The sequence below is a fragment of the Oryctolagus cuniculus genome, chromosome 16 (genome assembly GCF_051225735.1).
Source record: "Oryctolagus cuniculus isolate XC-2025 breed Fujian yellow rabbit chromosome 16, ASM5122573v1, whole genome shotgun sequence".
Classification (NCBI taxonomy): Eukaryota; Metazoa; Chordata; class Mammalia; order Lagomorpha; family Leporidae; genus Oryctolagus; species Oryctolagus cuniculus.
Window position 1 is genome coordinate 47,735,963 of NC_142882.1, and position 16,947 is coordinate 47,752,909.

Here is a 16,947-nt window from a genome sequence, read left to right on the forward strand (position 1 = left end):
TTAACCTCTGGGGCAAACATCCACCACTGTAGGTTTTCTTAAAGAGTTTGTTAAACTCTCCATGAATTTTGCTCAAAATGTTTCAAGAAATTATGAAGAAATGACAGTTTTGCCTATTTATCACCCCCATTAAACATTTTGTATATACCATTACCTTGGATTCAGAATCAGAAAAAGAGAAGCTCTCTGATTCTCTAGGGGGTTAGAGGGTTGGAATCAAAATGGTAAAGAAATATAGACAAAAAATTAGAGTAAAATAGATACCCAACTCTCAAATTTGTTGAAACCTTATCTTTCCCTCCCCTTCTCCTACCTCTTCCTTTATTCTTATGAATCGTTCTGTGCTTTTAAGCCTAATGATAAAAATAAGACAAAGGTAGATGTTTATTATGATTGCAGAGAGAAAGACCCAGCATATACTCAGCTGACATGGAGAAAGGATTTATAATCTCTTCCCATTCAGTTCCAAATCATGTATAACTGTGGCCATGGCTGATTATAGAGATAGAATATATGTATCCATCTATGTCATCTTTCATTTTATAGTTTTGAGGTTTAGTAGTTGTTACATACCTTAAAATTCACAAATAACATACAGCTTAATGAATTTCATAAACTGAACATGTCCATGAAATTAGTACTCCAAACAATAAATAGAATGTTTTACTGAAGTTTGAGGTAGTGTAAATGCAAACAAGTCTCCAATTTGTCTTTACTAGTTACTTTTAAGGTCTTTCACAAAAGGGTTGTAACAATTTATACCATCACAAGTGATGAGATGGAGTTTCAGTTTTTTCATATCCTTATCAACTATTTTATGTCTCTTTATTTAAACAATTATGAATATTCATATGAATATTACATGGTGGTTTTAATTTATTTACATTTCCCAGATAACAGGTAAAATTGAGCACCACTTTATTTGGCCAGTTAGCTTCTGGCTCTTTGGTTCAGTGCTTGCTCACCTGTTTCTCCAATTTTTAAAATTTATTTGTATAAAGATCATGGATGGGAATGTATGTTAGATTTTTTCCCTTTCTCCCTAAACTATATGAATTTCTTTTTGATTATCTTTTTGTTATGTTCAAAATAATTTATTTTTGTTTTTTCCCAACTTTTAACATTTTTATGGTGGTAAAATACACATGGTATAAAATTCACTGTTTTAACCATTTTTTTTTTTTTTTTTTTTTTTTTTTTTTTTTTTTTTTTACAGGCAGAGTGGACAGTGAGAGAGAGAGACAGAGAGAGAAAGGTCTTCCTTTGCCGCTGGTTCACCCTCCAATGGCCGCCGCTGCAGCCGGCGCACCGCGCTGATCCTGGCAGGAGCCAGGAGCCAGGTGCTTTTCCTGGTCTCCCATGGGGTGCAGGGCCCAAGCACCTGGGCCATCCTCCACTGCACTCCCTGGCCATAGCAGAGAGCTGGCCTGGAAGAGGGGCAACCGGGACAGAATCCGGCGCCCCAACCGGGACTAGAACCCGGTGTGCCGGCGCCGCAAGGTGGAGGATTAGCCTATTGAGCCACGGCGCCGGCTCTGTTTTAACCATTTTTAAGAGCAGAGTCCAGTAGTGTTAAATCCACTTGCAATGTGAACCATCACCACCACCTATGACCAGAACCCCTTTTTCTCTTATAAAATGGAAACTCCATAAGCATTAAACATCAATTCTTAATTCTTCTTCTTCTCTCATGAATTTGATCACTCTTGATACCCCACATAGTAGAATCATATCATTTTTTTTTTGTGATTGACCTATCTTGCTTTGGGTAATGTCCTTAAGCATATACCAGCATTTCCTCACCCATTCATCCACTCACAGACCCTGGAGTTCATTCCATATGAATCTGTGAAAAATGCCACCTTGAACCTCAGTATCCAAACATATCCTTGGGACACCGCTTTTTAAATTCTTTTGGAGTGTACTCAGAAGTAGAATCGCTGATAACCTAGTGGCTGCTTTGTTTGATGAATCACCATACTTTTTTCCATAGCAGCTGTACCATTTTCCATTCCCATCAGCACTCCACAGAGAATTACTATTATTGCTCATCTTCACCAGAACTTGCTATTTTCTCAGGGCTCTTTAGAGTGCTGCAGTTCAGGGATTGACAAGCTTTCTACTGAATAGGTGAAGCAGTAAAGAATTAGACTTTATAGGTCATGCAGTCTCATTTGCCACCAGTCAGCTCTGTTTTGCCTTGTAGAATTAGACACAGACAGTATGTAAATGAAGAGGCGTGATGGTGTTCTTCAAAATGTGGCTTACAAAATTAGGTCATGTTTTGAACCTGGGCCTTGCTCCATCGTTTGCTGCCCATCTGCCCTTTTAATAAGCTTCTCTCCATTTCCCTGGGATGCCTCACATAGACACTTATTAAGAGTAGACAATCAAAACCACAAATGAATCTGAAATTGTTGAGCATGTATCTTTTTTTAAAGACATATTTTTGATTGAAAGACAGAGTTAGAGGAAAGAGAGAGAGAGAGAGAGGAGAGAGAGAGTGATATCTTCCATCTGCTGTTTCACTCCCCAAATGGCCAACAGCCAGAGAAGGGCCAGGCTAAAGCTAGGAGCTAGGAGTTTCATCCAGGTCTCCCACATAGTTGCAGGGACCCAAGCACTTGGGCCATCCTCTGTTGCCTTCACAGGTACATCAGCAGGGAGCTGGATCAGAAGTGGAGTAGTTGGGTCATTTTTTTGGACAGGCAGAGTGGACAGTGAGAGAGAGACAGAGAGAAAGGTCTTTCTTTTCCTTTGGTTCACCCCACAATGGCTGCTGCATCCAGTGCACTGCAGCCGTCACATGGCGCTGATCTGAAGCCAGGAGCCAGGTGCTTCTCCTGGTCTCCCATGCGAGTGCAGGGCCCAAGGACCTGGGCCATCCTCCACTGCACTCCTGGGCCACAGCAGAGAGCTGGCCTGGAAGAGGGGCAACCGGGACAGAATCCGGCGCACCTAATGGGACTAGAACCTGGTGTGCCGGTGCTGCAGGCGGAGGATTAGCCTATTGAGCTAATAGTTGGCCAGTAGTTGGGTCTTAAAGCGTCTCCTAGATGGGATGCCAGCATCGCAGGCAGAGGTTCAGCTGGCTGCTGGTCATGTATCTTTACATGTGCATGGCAGAGGGGTGATGAGGGAGTGTGAAAATACTCCTGAAGCAAATCAATCTGAAGCTTCTGTGTTTGGAGCTACACTGATGTGTTGCACAGATGACCAAGAAATTCTGTCTGAGAGGTGTCTGCACCAGCTGAAGTCACCCTTGCAGAGACCGAAATCTTGTTTCTAATCACTGACAACCCATCCCAAATTTGCTGATCTACTCTTCCTAACATTAGCATTCCCATATGCTGGGTACATTACCTTTAACTAGGTCCAAGGAAGGAAGAGGCAAAGTCCCCAGAGAGAGCTGGCTTCTGCTTTGTGTAGTGCTTCTCATGATCAAAAATCTCATAGTCTGATTTTGCCCGGTTCAATGAAGCAGATGGCTGCTTCAATAGACACACTCTTGGGCTGGCGCCGCGGCTCACTAGGCTAATCCTCTGCCTTGCGGCACCAGCACACCGGGTTCTAGTCCCGGTCGGGGTGCCGGATTCTGTCCCGGTTGCCCCTCTTCCAGGCCAGCTCTCTGTTGTGGCCCGGGAGTGCAGTGGAGGATGGCCCAGGTCCTTGGGCCCTGCACTCGCATGGGAGACCAGGAGAAGCACCTGGCTCCTGGCTTCAGATCAGCGCCATGTGACGGCTGCAGTGCACTGGATGCAGCAGCCATTGTGGGGTGAACCAAAGGAAAAGAAAGACCTTTCTCTCTGTCTCTCTCTCACTGTCCACTCTGCCTGTCAAAAAAAATAGACACACTCTTTACACCTTCACTAGTTTCTTTCTGCCATAGGTAATCCTGGAAAAGACTCTCACTGTTCTGCAGTGTCTGCTTCCTTTTTTTGCCTTTCAGTAATAGACTCACACATATGTTAGCTGGACACATTTCTGTCCTGCTACCTTCACGCCAAGGGAGGTATGAGCAGAAGTGATGTGTGCAACTGTATGTTGGTCTTGTGGGAAGCAAGTTGTTTGCTCTGTGCTTAGAGGTCTTCTGACCTCTTGCTACCCCTGGAATGTGTGTTGGTGGTGAGCTAAAATTAGCCATGTAACAAGGACATCACCCTGTGGTAGCATTTCGAAGACTTGTTTTGTAAAGGGACAGAGATCACACATTTTGGGTTTTAAAGGCTTTGTGGTCTCTGTCCCAGCTCCTCAACTCTGCTATTGTAGTGTGAAAAACAGCCTTGGACAGTACATAAATGAATGGGTGTAGCTGCTTGGAACTTTATTGATGAAAGTGGGTGGCAGACAAAATGGGCTATCAGGCCAGTTTTCTGACACCTGCTCTGGGAGACAATAGAACAGCAGGAAATGATCTAGTGAGGAGAACTGTACCTCCAAATATAAGTTCACAGGTAAGAAACCATGCACTGGCAGTGTACCTCAGACATGGATAGAAGTAGTGTGCTTTATGCTGGCACCTAGTAACTAGAAGATGATTTGAAAAAACAGACAGATAAGTCTTTAAGATATCATTTATTTTATTTTTTTAAGATTTATTTTATTTATTTGAAAGACAGAGTTACAGAGAGAGCTAGAGACAGATAGAGAGGTCTTCCATCCACTGGTTCACTCCCCAGATGGCTGCAACGCCCAGAGCTGCACCGATCCGAAGCCAGGAATCAGGAACTTCTTCCAGGTCTCACACATGGGTGCAGGGGCCCAAGGACTTGGGCCATCTTCCACTGCTTTCCCAGACCATGGCAGAGAGCTGGATGGGAAGTGGAGCAGCTGGAACTAGAACTGGTGCCCATATGGGATGCTGGCACTTTAGGCCAGGGCTTTAACCCACTGCGCCACAGTGCTGGCCCCTGATATCATTTAAAAGTGTCATTTATCAAAGCTTCTTAACATCCTTGATTACAGTTTTCATCTCAGGTTCTTCCTCCTCATATGAAATAATTCTGTTTCAGTTAGCCTTTGGGATAAATCTATTTTCCGAATTTTCTATTATATTAGTTCTTACATTAGTTGTTGTTTGAATACTTTCCAAATTCTTCACTTCTTTTTAAAAACATGTGGAAAAACTGGAGAAGTGTGAAAAAAAATCCCCAGGATGCTATAAAGTGCTACCCTCCAATAATTCCTTTTTTCATTTCCTATACTATATTCTTATACATTATGTTTAATAGTGACTTTCCTTTTAATAAATGTTATAGGTTTTACATTCATTATTTTATCCATACACTCTCTTGTGTATTTGGTGATTAAATGCTGTATGTGTTATTTTGCAGTTCAATCATTGTTGAAAATTTTTGCTACTATGCTATTTATATATCGTATGGGGGAAGTATCAGCATTGAGTTGAAACATACAAAATTGAGTATATCAAACCATTTTGAACTCTAAAAATGGACAGTTTCAAACAATTCAACCTAATAAAATAAAAAATATTCTTGCTTAATAAGGAAGCAGAATTTTAAAATGTTATAATTACTTATATATTAATGTATAGCAGGTTAAGACAATAAGTCTTCCTATTGTATACTAGATATATTTAATAGTAAATTTAGTAATTTATAATTGTTGTTCAAAAGACTTTCGTTTGTTGCTTACAATGTACCTGGTTGTTGTGACATTGATCTGGGAGTTTGGTATAAAGCAGCAAACAAGATACAGATCACAATAGAAAATCCTCTGTTGTATTGAAGGTGGTAAGTGTCATGAAAGGAGTTATTCAGTTGTAAGGGTGGCAATTTGCTACTTTTAGTGAGTTTATCAAAACAAAAGTATTATATGTGAATAAGTACTTGGAGTTAGTAGGGCATTAGTTAAGTGTCTATCAGGTGAGACAGTCGACAGTTCCAGAGAACTGATATTTCAAAGAAGATAACATGAAAGAGTCTGAGTTATTGGAGGGAAATCTCAGATGCTGCCATGGTGGAACGAAGTAAAAGAAGAGATAAGGGTCTTTGCTTATATTGTGGGCAAGGTGGACTCCTTTGGAACCTTTGGTAGGTTTGCTTTGAAATAATTCTTCTGGCTCAGATGTTGAGCATAAATTCCATGGGGGACAAAGGGGAGATGAGGTAACCTGTTGGGGCATATGCAGTCTCTGGGTTGGTAGCGGCACAGTAATGTAAAGCAGTTGTGTTCTGGATGTATTTTGAAGAATATTCAACAGCATTTACTGGTGAATTGTTTGCTGTGTGTGAAAGAAAGAGAGGATGCAAGGATGATAGCAAGGTTTTGGCTTAAACAACTGGGGAGAAAGACTTGAGATCAACTCATACAGGAAAGCCCTGAACCTCTGAGTTTCATGTATTTATTCAACAGTCAAGTGGAGACCCTGGCTAAGTTTCTCTCTCACTCAAGTCAAAGTCATTGTCATGTCTTACAAAGTGTTATGTGACACGCAACTAAGAATTTGTTTCATTATCTTCTTTCTCCTTTATTATGCATTAGCCGTGCTGGTTTCTTTAATGCTTCTCAAACATTACCTGCCTCAGTGCCTTAGCATTTCTCTCACTTTTAACTCTTTCTCAGGTATCCATGGGCTCATTCTTCCCTTCCTCTAGTTCTGTTGAAAATCCTAGCTTATCAGAGATGCATTCTATAGCAAAGAGGGTGGTTATTCCTTACTACCCTGTATCATTTTCCCTCTTCTGTCTTACACTCCTTAATCCTCCTACTTGGCTTTTATTTTCTCCACAGCACATAAGTCCTCTGCCCTGACCCTGGACACAGTATATATTTACTTCTTTCTTTCTTTATTTTTATTTTTATTTTTTTAGGCAGAGTTAGTGAGAGAGAGAGACACACACACACATACAGAGAAAGGTCTTCCTTTTTCCGTTGGTTCACTCCCCAAATGGCCGCTGCGGCCGGTGCGCTGAGCTGTTCCGAAGCCTGGTTGCCCATGTGGGTGCAGGGCCCAAACACTTGGGCCATCCTCCACTGCACTCCTGGGCCACAGCAGAGAGCTGGCCTGGAAGAGGAGCAACCGGGACAGAATCCGGTGCCCTGACTGGAACTAGAACCTGGGGTGCCAGCGCTGCAGGCGGAGGATTAGCCTAGTGAGCCGTGGCACTGGCTATTTTTACTTCTTTACATGTTTATTTTCAGTTTCCCTCACTGGAAGAGGAGCTGCTGGTAGCTGTGCAAGTGCACTGCTGAGACTTCTCTTTCAGCTTTACTTGTTTCAATTAGCCAACTTGTTTCTACCAAAGTGCTTTGGTGGGCTAGTGCAGCTTTCAAGCTTAGACCTTGCTCTCTGTGGACAGTCAGGCACAGAAGAAATGCTAGCCTGGCTGTTTCTACCCAATGGTAGGCTTCTCTACAGATGGTATTTGTTCTATAGCTCCCTGTTGTCTTTGTTGATTTATTTTTTCCAGTTCTGTGTCATAATCTGAAGTGCTTCCTCCAAGTTCTGATTCCTCTTTCATAACTATCCTATTAGTATTCAGTCTAAAGCATTTTCAGATTTATTGTTGTTTTTATTCCCCCTCATATTTCACAGGAGTTGCTTTCTCTTCTACCTCCCTGCCCCTCAATTTTTCTAGCATTCTTCACTTGGTCTTAGGTCCCAGTATCTCCTTTATGGAGGACCTGAAGGAACGGAGTTGCTACTGGCGATGTTCTCCTTAGTAAACTGGGATTTGGAGCGTGAGCCAATCATCAAATGGCTGGCAATGAAGATCTCATCCTGGGTGCTTTGTGGGATACAGACAGTCCCTGATGCACAGTGATGGTTCATTTGCTTAAAGTTTCATTGGGGATGACTGGGGAGGATGTTCCAGTGGAAGGGATTATCCCAGCTTGTCCAATAATTCAGGGTTTGGGGGATGCAGAGGACAATGAAATTGATGGGCTGTTAATAAATTGCAGTGATGTCTTGGTGAAGAATAGTGAAAAGTTTCAAGAAGTTAATAAATGATAGAACAAAAAGCACAAAGACAGGGATTCTTGTCTCTTGTGGTAGGAGAACACAAAAATCTGAAACCCAAATTTAGGACTTGACAGTTACAGCTATTGAGTTTCAAAGATGAGTACATGATCCCCTAAGACAGAAAACATCTTATTGAATTACCAAGCTATAGGTGCTACGTGGACACTTTGGAGTCTTTTGTCCTGGGTACCAGTAGATAGGAAGAGGTGTTATCATCTCTGGTAAGGGAAGAGGGAGAAGGATATTACCTGGAAGTATTTCCTGTTTAGAACTCCACCGTGCTGCTTCTCAGTACTCTTTGGTCTGCTTGTGAATGGGGAGAGGGATTACCCCAGACACAGACTTCTCTGGAAAGAGAATTTGAGCTATATTGCTAATTCAGCTTCCAAGACCAGCAGAGATAATTATGAAGTTGGGGAAATTTAGAATGAAGAGAGTAAAAGGAAGACTAGGAGTACCAGTTGCAACTTCAAGAAGAACTACAAGTGAGGGGGTTTTGGTTGTTTCCACTAATTTCTCATTTCTAGTTTTGCTTAGCAAGAGAGACCAGCTAGAACCTTGAGGGAATATTTAGTGCATGTGTTCAGAGACAAGTAATGTGACACAAAGAATGAACTGTGGCATCCTTGCATGTACAGTGTTCCCCCACTTCCTCATTTTTCAAGTGACATCCCGAGTGGTTGCGTTTGTAATAAGTAAATGCTCAAGTAAAAATTCAGTCATAGGTCAGAGCTCAGGGATTTGACCCCCAAAGTATACCACTTCCCACTGACATACGTCTTTACCTTTCTGATATCAGTACAGAGACTAGCACAATAATTCATCAACCATTTTACAAATTCTTTTTTTTTTTTTTAATTTTTGACAGGCAGAGTGGACAGTGAGAGAGAGACAGAGACAGAAAGGTCTTCCTTTGCCGTTGGTTCACCCTCCAATGGCCGCCGCTGCAGCGGGCGCACCGTGCTGATCCGATAGCAGGAGCCAGGATCCAGGTGCTTTTCCTGGTCTCCCATGGGGTGCAGGGCCCAAGCACCTGGGCCATCCTCCACTGCACTCCCTGGCCATAGCAGAGAGCTGGCCTGGAAGAGGGGCAACCGGGACAGAATCCGGCGCCCCAACCGGGACTAGAACCCGGTGTGCCGGCGCCGCAAGGTGGAGGATTAGCCTATTGAGCCACGGCGCCGGCCCCCCCCCCCTTTTTTTTTTTTTTTGACAGGCAAAGTGGACAGTGAGAGAGAGACAGAGAGAAAGGTCTTCCTTTGCCATTGGTTCACCCTCCAATGGCCGCCGTGGCCGGTGCACTGGGGCCGGCACACCGTGCTGATCCGATGGCAGGAACCAGGTACTTATCCTGGTCTCCCATGGGTGCAGGGCCCAAGTACTTGGGCCATCCTCCACTGCACTCCCTGGCCACAGCAGAGAGCTGGCCTGGAAGAGGGGCAACCGGGACAGAATCTGGCGCCCCGACCAGGACTAGAACCTGGTGTGCCGGCGCCGCAAGGTGGAGGATTTGCCTAGTGAGCTGCAGCGCCGGCCACAAATTCTTCTATGATCTTTACACCATTAGTTTCATTTGAATTTTCTTTGGAAACTTTTTATCTTCTTATTTTTCTTCAGTGAAGATATTGATTGACTGCACTAAATATTTTTATTAAACAACTTTAAGTAATGATACTCAGGGTATCATTTAGATTTATTTCTGTCCCATTTTAGACCTTCAAATTTAAGTGATATTCTTATACTCAGAAATGCTGGCTGTATCAGAACTAACAACTTTGAAGTGAAAGCTTCCATAACCATCTTCCTGCCTTTTGACTCACCAGCCCCTGGGCAGGGTTTATGGTTATCTTGCCACTGTCTTTAGCCTCTTTGTGGCTTCTCAGAGCTGTCATTTGAGGATTACATAATCTTTGTTGGGGTTAGTGTCATGGATGGGGAAAATCATTAGTATGGTGGAAAACCATTCCAGCCTTTATCTTTGTGGGTCCAGAAAGAGGACCATCTTCAGAAGAACTCTCAGAAATCCTGCCCTAAGCTGGGAGAAAATTCTAATTTTTAAGACAAATTTCCTTTCACTCCAAGTTTTACTGTCATCACACCAGTCATTTTATTTGGCAAAGAAATTTGATATAGGCTTTTTTCTTCTTAAAGGAAGACTTTTAATGCATCGCAATGGGATTTCATGTAAGATCAAAGATCCAATTTCGAGTTAGCCTGTTTCTTTCTCTTAGACTGGCTCACCCATGTACCATGAACCTAAAGATTCTTTAAAAGCAAGGTGCCCACACCTACCATTGGCTGGATCCATAGAACTGTTCTGGAACCTTCTGCTTCTTCTCTTTTCCTCTTTTTAAAATTTTTAAAAAACCTATTTATTTAAGAGAGCAAGAGTGAACGAGTGTGAGAGAGAGATGGAGAAAGAGAGAGATTGCATCTGCTGGTTTACTCTCAGAATGCCTGCAACTGTTGGAGCTAGGCTGAAACAAAAACTGGGAGTTGGGAACTCTACCCAGGTTTCCAAGTGAGTGGTAGGAAACTACTGACTTGAGTCATCACATGGCCTCTCAGGGTCTGCTTTAGCAAGAAGTTAGAGTCAAGTGCAGAGCTGAATATTGATGTAGGACACGGGCATTTTAACTACTAAAACAAATGACTGTCCCTACTTACTTTCTTTTTTAAAGATTTATTTATTTATTTGAGAGGTAGAGTTACAGACAGAGAGAGGGAGAGACAGAGACAAAGGTCTTCCATCCACTGGTTCACTCCCCAAATGGCCATGATGGCTGGAGCTGGACTGATTCAAAGCCTGGAGCCAGGTGCTTCCTCCGAGCCTCTCATGCAAGTGCAGGGGCCCAAGCACTTTCGACCATCTTTCACTACTTTCCCAGGCCATGATAGAGAGCTGGATTGGAAGAAGAGCAGCTGGAACTAGGACCAACACCCATATGGGATGCTGTTGTCACAGGTGGATGCTTAGTCCATTACACCACAGCACCCACCCCCCACTTCCTTCTTATTCCATGCATGGATGCAGTCTCAATCTCTCTCCCTATCTTTCCAGGCTTCAAAAATCAACATGTTACTCCCACTTGGATGTTAGGTTATATACTCTGGGTTTAATCTGTTAGTCTTCATGACTAATTGACTTTGGACTAGTCATTGGGACCATTATCATCAGATGGATTATCTTTAGTCTAAATTTCCACTTGAAGTTCTACTTTACAAAATTCTACCTTTGTGCTTGTCATAGGATAATTGAATTCTCTGTCTCTCCCAATGCATTAGGACTTACATATAATAATTTTCTTTCAGTTCCTTACAAGGAGCAGTTATAATATGGTGGACACTTTGGAGATGGCAGAGGCAATTAGAAACTGTACTTCAGTTTTTCAGATTCTAGAGAAGAAATTGGTCAAATCATTTTTAAAAGTTCTGAAAATTTTATCTGGATGTTATAGGTAAAACAAGACCTGGAAGATTTGTTTTGTTCTAATTTGGCTTCACAGTCTGGTGACTTTTACCTTGCTTGAATATCATGTACTACAGAAAGTAAAAACTGTGTAATAAAATTATGAATTGGTTTCAGTGTTGCCCTACTAAAAACATTGAAAGTAATACCATAAAGATGTTAGCCATTGCCAATTTGTTTTCACTAGTCTGGAAATAAACATCTCAAACATACAACATTATCAGGGAGTGGTTCCTGGGGCTGTAGAATTTCCCAGGTTTCCATGTTGTAACTTTCTATTTACTCATTTTTCTCTCTTCCTCTCATATTTTTTATTTACTCTGGGATCTCATGATCTCCCTTCCCACTAGGCCATGGGCTCCATCATGACGTGTGCCATTATATTAAAACCACAAAAAAGGTACAGAGCATTTGCTATGTGTTAGGCATTGTGCATGTACTCTCTCTTTTCTTCTGCCTCTGCCTTCTCCTTGACCATTATGTGCATCTAATCCAGACTAAGTGTTACTCTTACTAGGTCTCAGTCCAGACCAAGAAATTTTCTTGCATTTGAATGACTCATTTTACTCTATATTATTAATATCTAGAAGAAACAATTCTTTTTTCTTCAGTAGGATGTGTGTCTTCATCTGTTTTCTGTTACAAAGCAGAATACCACAGCCTGGATAATTTATAATGATCAGATTGTCTTCCGCTCACAGTTCCAGAGGCTGGGGAGTTGAAGATCAAGGGGTTGCATCTAATGAGGGCCTTGGGGGCTGCATCATCTCTTGGTGAGGGCAGAAGGGCCAGTGAGCACCTGGAAAAGAACAAAGCTCAAGACTGGAGTTGATGATGTATAGCAACTTGCTCTGGAGATAACCAGCCCACTATCTTGCTAATGGTGTTAGCCCATTTCCGAGGCTGGAGCCCCATGACCTGGTCATTCCTTAAGGACTCCACACCTTAATGGCAATTACATTCCAACATGAGTTTCAGAGGGGACAAATATTAGAACCACAGCAATATGACCATGGTTATCACATTGATTAACGTACCATGGGATTAGATTTATCCCAGTAAAATATTGGCCCACATGTTGTATTTCAGGATTCTCTAAGAAGGGCTGGATGATTTTTGATGACTTCTGCTATGGTTGTCGGGTGACGTTTCATATTTCACACATAGAATGCCCTAAAGTGTGTTATCTTTGGCATAATTTATTTGGATTTATGAAGAACCGAAGTCCACAGTGTGCTGAAACACTGAGCCAATTTTTATTTTCCTTTGGTGATGACAGTCATGGAAAAGCTATGATCTTTTTGATGAGTACAAAGCCTCTCTTTATTCCTCCTTGCACTGCATTCTCAAAGAGAAGGAATAACTGGTGCAGATTCTAGGACATGTTGTTGGGACATAATCTCAGTGAGTGGTGCTTGCAAAGGTGAACCTTCTCCCCCCCCTCACCCCGCCCCTGTCAAAGTGTTTCTTTCTCTTCTTGCTGCTCTTAATTCAACTATATGAAATTAAAGAAGGTTCCGGAACCTCAGTGTTAACCTGCTTTTGCTTTCCTTCTCTATGACATCTTAATTTTTTTTCCATTATGAAGCTGGGGGTATTCTTTAGACAAACTTTAATGAATGCAGATTGGAAAAGCACAAAACTTGGTTTTGGATTTAAGGAGATGGCTCTGATTTGTCCCCTCTCAGATTAACCAGCTACCTACAAGGCAGATTTCTGCACCCAATCCAAAGGTATAGAAGCAGAATATTTGAGGTATATAGAGGGCTCCTCATCCAGGAGATTGTTGTGTGTGCTAGGTTGAGGTTTAGTTTAGAAGTGAGTTTCAGTCCTGGCTGCACACCAGAATTACCTCCTAATAGAAAACTACTGATAGTGCAGCCACATTACAGAAAAATTAAATCAGCATTTAGTGTATCCCAAGTGATTCTGATATGCAGTTAGAGTTAACATCCATGGTGGGGCGCCGGATTCTGTCCCGGTTTGCCCCTCTTCCAGGCCAGCTCTCCGCTATGGCCCGGGAGTGCAGCGGAGGATGGCCCAAGTGCTTGGGCCCTGCACCCGCATGGGAAACCAGGAGAAGCACCTGGCTCCTGGCTTTGGATCAGTGTGGTGCGCCGGCCATTGTGAGGTGAACCAAAGGAAAAGGAAGACCTTTCTCTCTGTCTCTCTCTCTCTCACTGTCCACTCTGCCTATCAAAAAAAAAAAAAAAAAATCCATGGTTTAGGAAATCTTACGTTGATGCAATTTGCTTTCTCTGTGATTGATATGTGGTGCAATCAAATGTAGCTTCTTACAGAACCAGTTCAGTTGACACTTAAAAAGAAGAAAAATGAGATATATTTGGAATCAGTAATACCAAACAAGAATTAGAATATTTGCTTCACAGAGTCATCAGCTTATGAAATTTGTTTCAAATAAGTTGTAAAAGTAAAAATATGGTCATCTTTATTAAATTCAAGCTAGATAAATTGTTTACTAAAATAAGAAATGGATTCTTAGCTTAATATTACAGCTTTATGATAGCCAAAGGGTAGAAACCAATGAAAAGAAGAGGTGCATAGGGTAAGACTTCAGAGAGCCCTAAATGTGCTGCCTTTCTGTCCTCTCCAGGTGGATTCAGGATACATCTCCTGCTAGCACATCAATGCACATGACCACTCGGGGACCTGGCCAGCTTCAATGTTCCACATTTTTATTGGGGATTTGTTACACAGGCATCATCGAATAAATCCTTGGCTAAATGATGGAACTCGGTGTTCAATACCTCATGCCACCCAAGAGATAAGACTGATATCATGTGGCTTAAAGCACACATGTGATGGATTTTTAAGCATGTTCAGCAAAGATTCTCCCAAGGGTTTTGAAAGATAATGATAAAAGTATTAAATTAAAAATAAAAGCCCTCTCCACCATTTTATTTGTTCTGCAAATGAAGATAATCTGATGCATAAACTCTCAGTTACTGCACTTGATGCTGAGTTTTTAAATACAATACTCAGGTTAATGTTCTATGTTTATGTATTAAGGCATTTCCTATATGGTTTTTCTGGAGTTCTTAGGTATGGTGAATCCTTTTTTAAAGAAGTCAAGGTAACACACACACACACACACACACACTACACACACTGGTCTAAATGGCATATATTTGTCTACATAGCTACTGAAGGTGTTGTTTATGAATTTTAATTATATGATGATGATTTGTTAATCTGGGCACTCATTGCATTGATGTTATTTACCTTTCTTGTTTTGAAAACATTAATGATAATTTGAAGAGAAAAGTAATAGTTTTTATATGTCTTTTTAAAAAAAGATTATTTATTTATTTGAAAGTCAGAGTTACACAGAGAAAGAGAAGAACAGAGAAAGGTCTTCCATCCGCTGGTTCACTCCCCAAATGGCCACAATGGCTGGAGCTGTGCTGATCTGAAACCAGGAGCCAGGAGCTCCTTCCGGGTCTCTCACGTGGGTGCAGGGGCCTAAGGACTTGGGCCATATTCTACTGATTTCCCAGGCCATAGCAGAGAGCTGGATCAGAAGTGGAGCAGCCGGGACTCGAGCTGGTGCCCATATGGGAAGCCAGCACTGCAGGTGGTGACTTTACCTGCTACACCACAGCACTGGCCCCTGTAATGTCATTTCTTAAAAAAGATTTATTTTATTTATTTGAAAGACAGAGTTACAGAGAGAGGCAAAGAGAGAGAGAGAGGGAGAGAGAGAGAGAGAGGGAGAGAGAGAGAGAGAGGTCTTTCATCCACTGATTCACTCCCCAAATGACTGCAACAGCCAGAGATGGGCCAAACTGAAGCCAGGATCCAGGAGCTTCTTCTGGATCTCCCATATGGGTGTAGGGGTCCAAGCACTTAGGCAATATTCCACTGCCTTCCCAGGCATATTAGCATGGAATTGGATTGGAAGTGAAGTAGCTAGGACTCGAACTGGTGCCTATTTGGGATGCCAGAGCTGCAGGCTAGAGCTTTAACCTACAGTGTGACAGTGCTGGCCCCATAATATAATTTTTGAATCAAATAGTCAAAGCAAAAATTTCAAATTCTAGAATGTGAAATATATTTTCTTTACCTCAGAGCTCACTTTGCTAATATCCATAAAGGGAAGGGGAAATGTGTATGAATCAATCTATAATTATTTTGTCTTCATTGATACATGATAATCATGAAGATGTTAAATTATTTGACTTTTTAATCATTTTATTGCCATTAATCTAGTAAATGTTTAAATAGATTAGATAAAGTCAATAAGTGGATAAAATCATTATAGTTAAGGTACTAATATTAACCAACATTTTGAAGGTTGAAAGACACTTTAGATGATTGAATAATAGTTTAGGTATGTAAGAGACAAGACAATCATCTTCATGTAAGGCAGAACTGAGAAATGAAGTTGATTTAATGAGGGAGTATGCATAAACTGTAGAGGTCCTGAAACTATATGAAGAGATTTCTGCTCTAATTTTAACTTGCATGGTCACACATCTACCTCAATCCTGTGTTACTGTGATTCGGTGTCTGCCACTCTGTCCCAGGGCCCTTGAATCTCATTTTCATCTCTTAATTCATGTGTTGTATTTTCATCAACCTTAAGAACTCCTCTGACATCCCCAGAGAGAACTTACACTTGCTTAGTAATTTATACATACACAACATAACATCTATATGTGTGTCTACATATCTGTATGCATGGTGTTATGAAGTCCTTTGAGAATTCTCCAAGACCCTTCAGGCCCCTGCACTGTAACCATTCAACCTCACCTGCTCTCTCTTAACTGTTGTTAGTGTAGGCTTTCTCGCTACTCATTGTTTGTCCTTGCTCACGGTACACTGTGCCACTGCTCTGCTCAGAAGGTTTCACCCTTTCTCAATGGAAGTGTCTTGACCTGTTGCATCCCATTTTCACTCTGTAGCTAAAAGTGATTCTTCCAACATTGCAAACCTGATCACTGCTGTCTAGCTCACAACCAGACCTCAACCCATGGTGGGGGTCAGGGCAATAGTATGGCTTGTCAGTTAAGACATCCGCATCCCATATTGAATTGCTTGGGTTCAAATCTCGGCTTTGAATCTTGATTAGAGCTTCCCGGCCAGTGTGGGTTCTCTGAGGCAGCAGTGATGTCTTCCGTGTACTTGGGGTCCTGCCACCCACATGGGAGACCTGGATTTGGTTTCCAATCCCTGACTTCTTTTTTCTTTTTTGACAGGCAGAATTCGTGAGAAAGAGAGACAGAGAGAAAGGTCTTCCTTCCATTGGTTCACCCCCCAGATGGCCGCTATGGCAGGCACACTGCACTGATCCGAAGCCAGGAGCCAGGTGCTTCCTCCTGGTCTCCCATGTGGGTGCAGGGCCCAAGCACTTGGGCCATCCTCCACTGCACTCCCTGGCCACAGCAGAGAGCTGGCCTGGAAGAGGGGCAACTGGGACAGAATCTGGCGCCCCGACCGGGACTAGAACCCGGGGTGCTGGCGCCGCAGG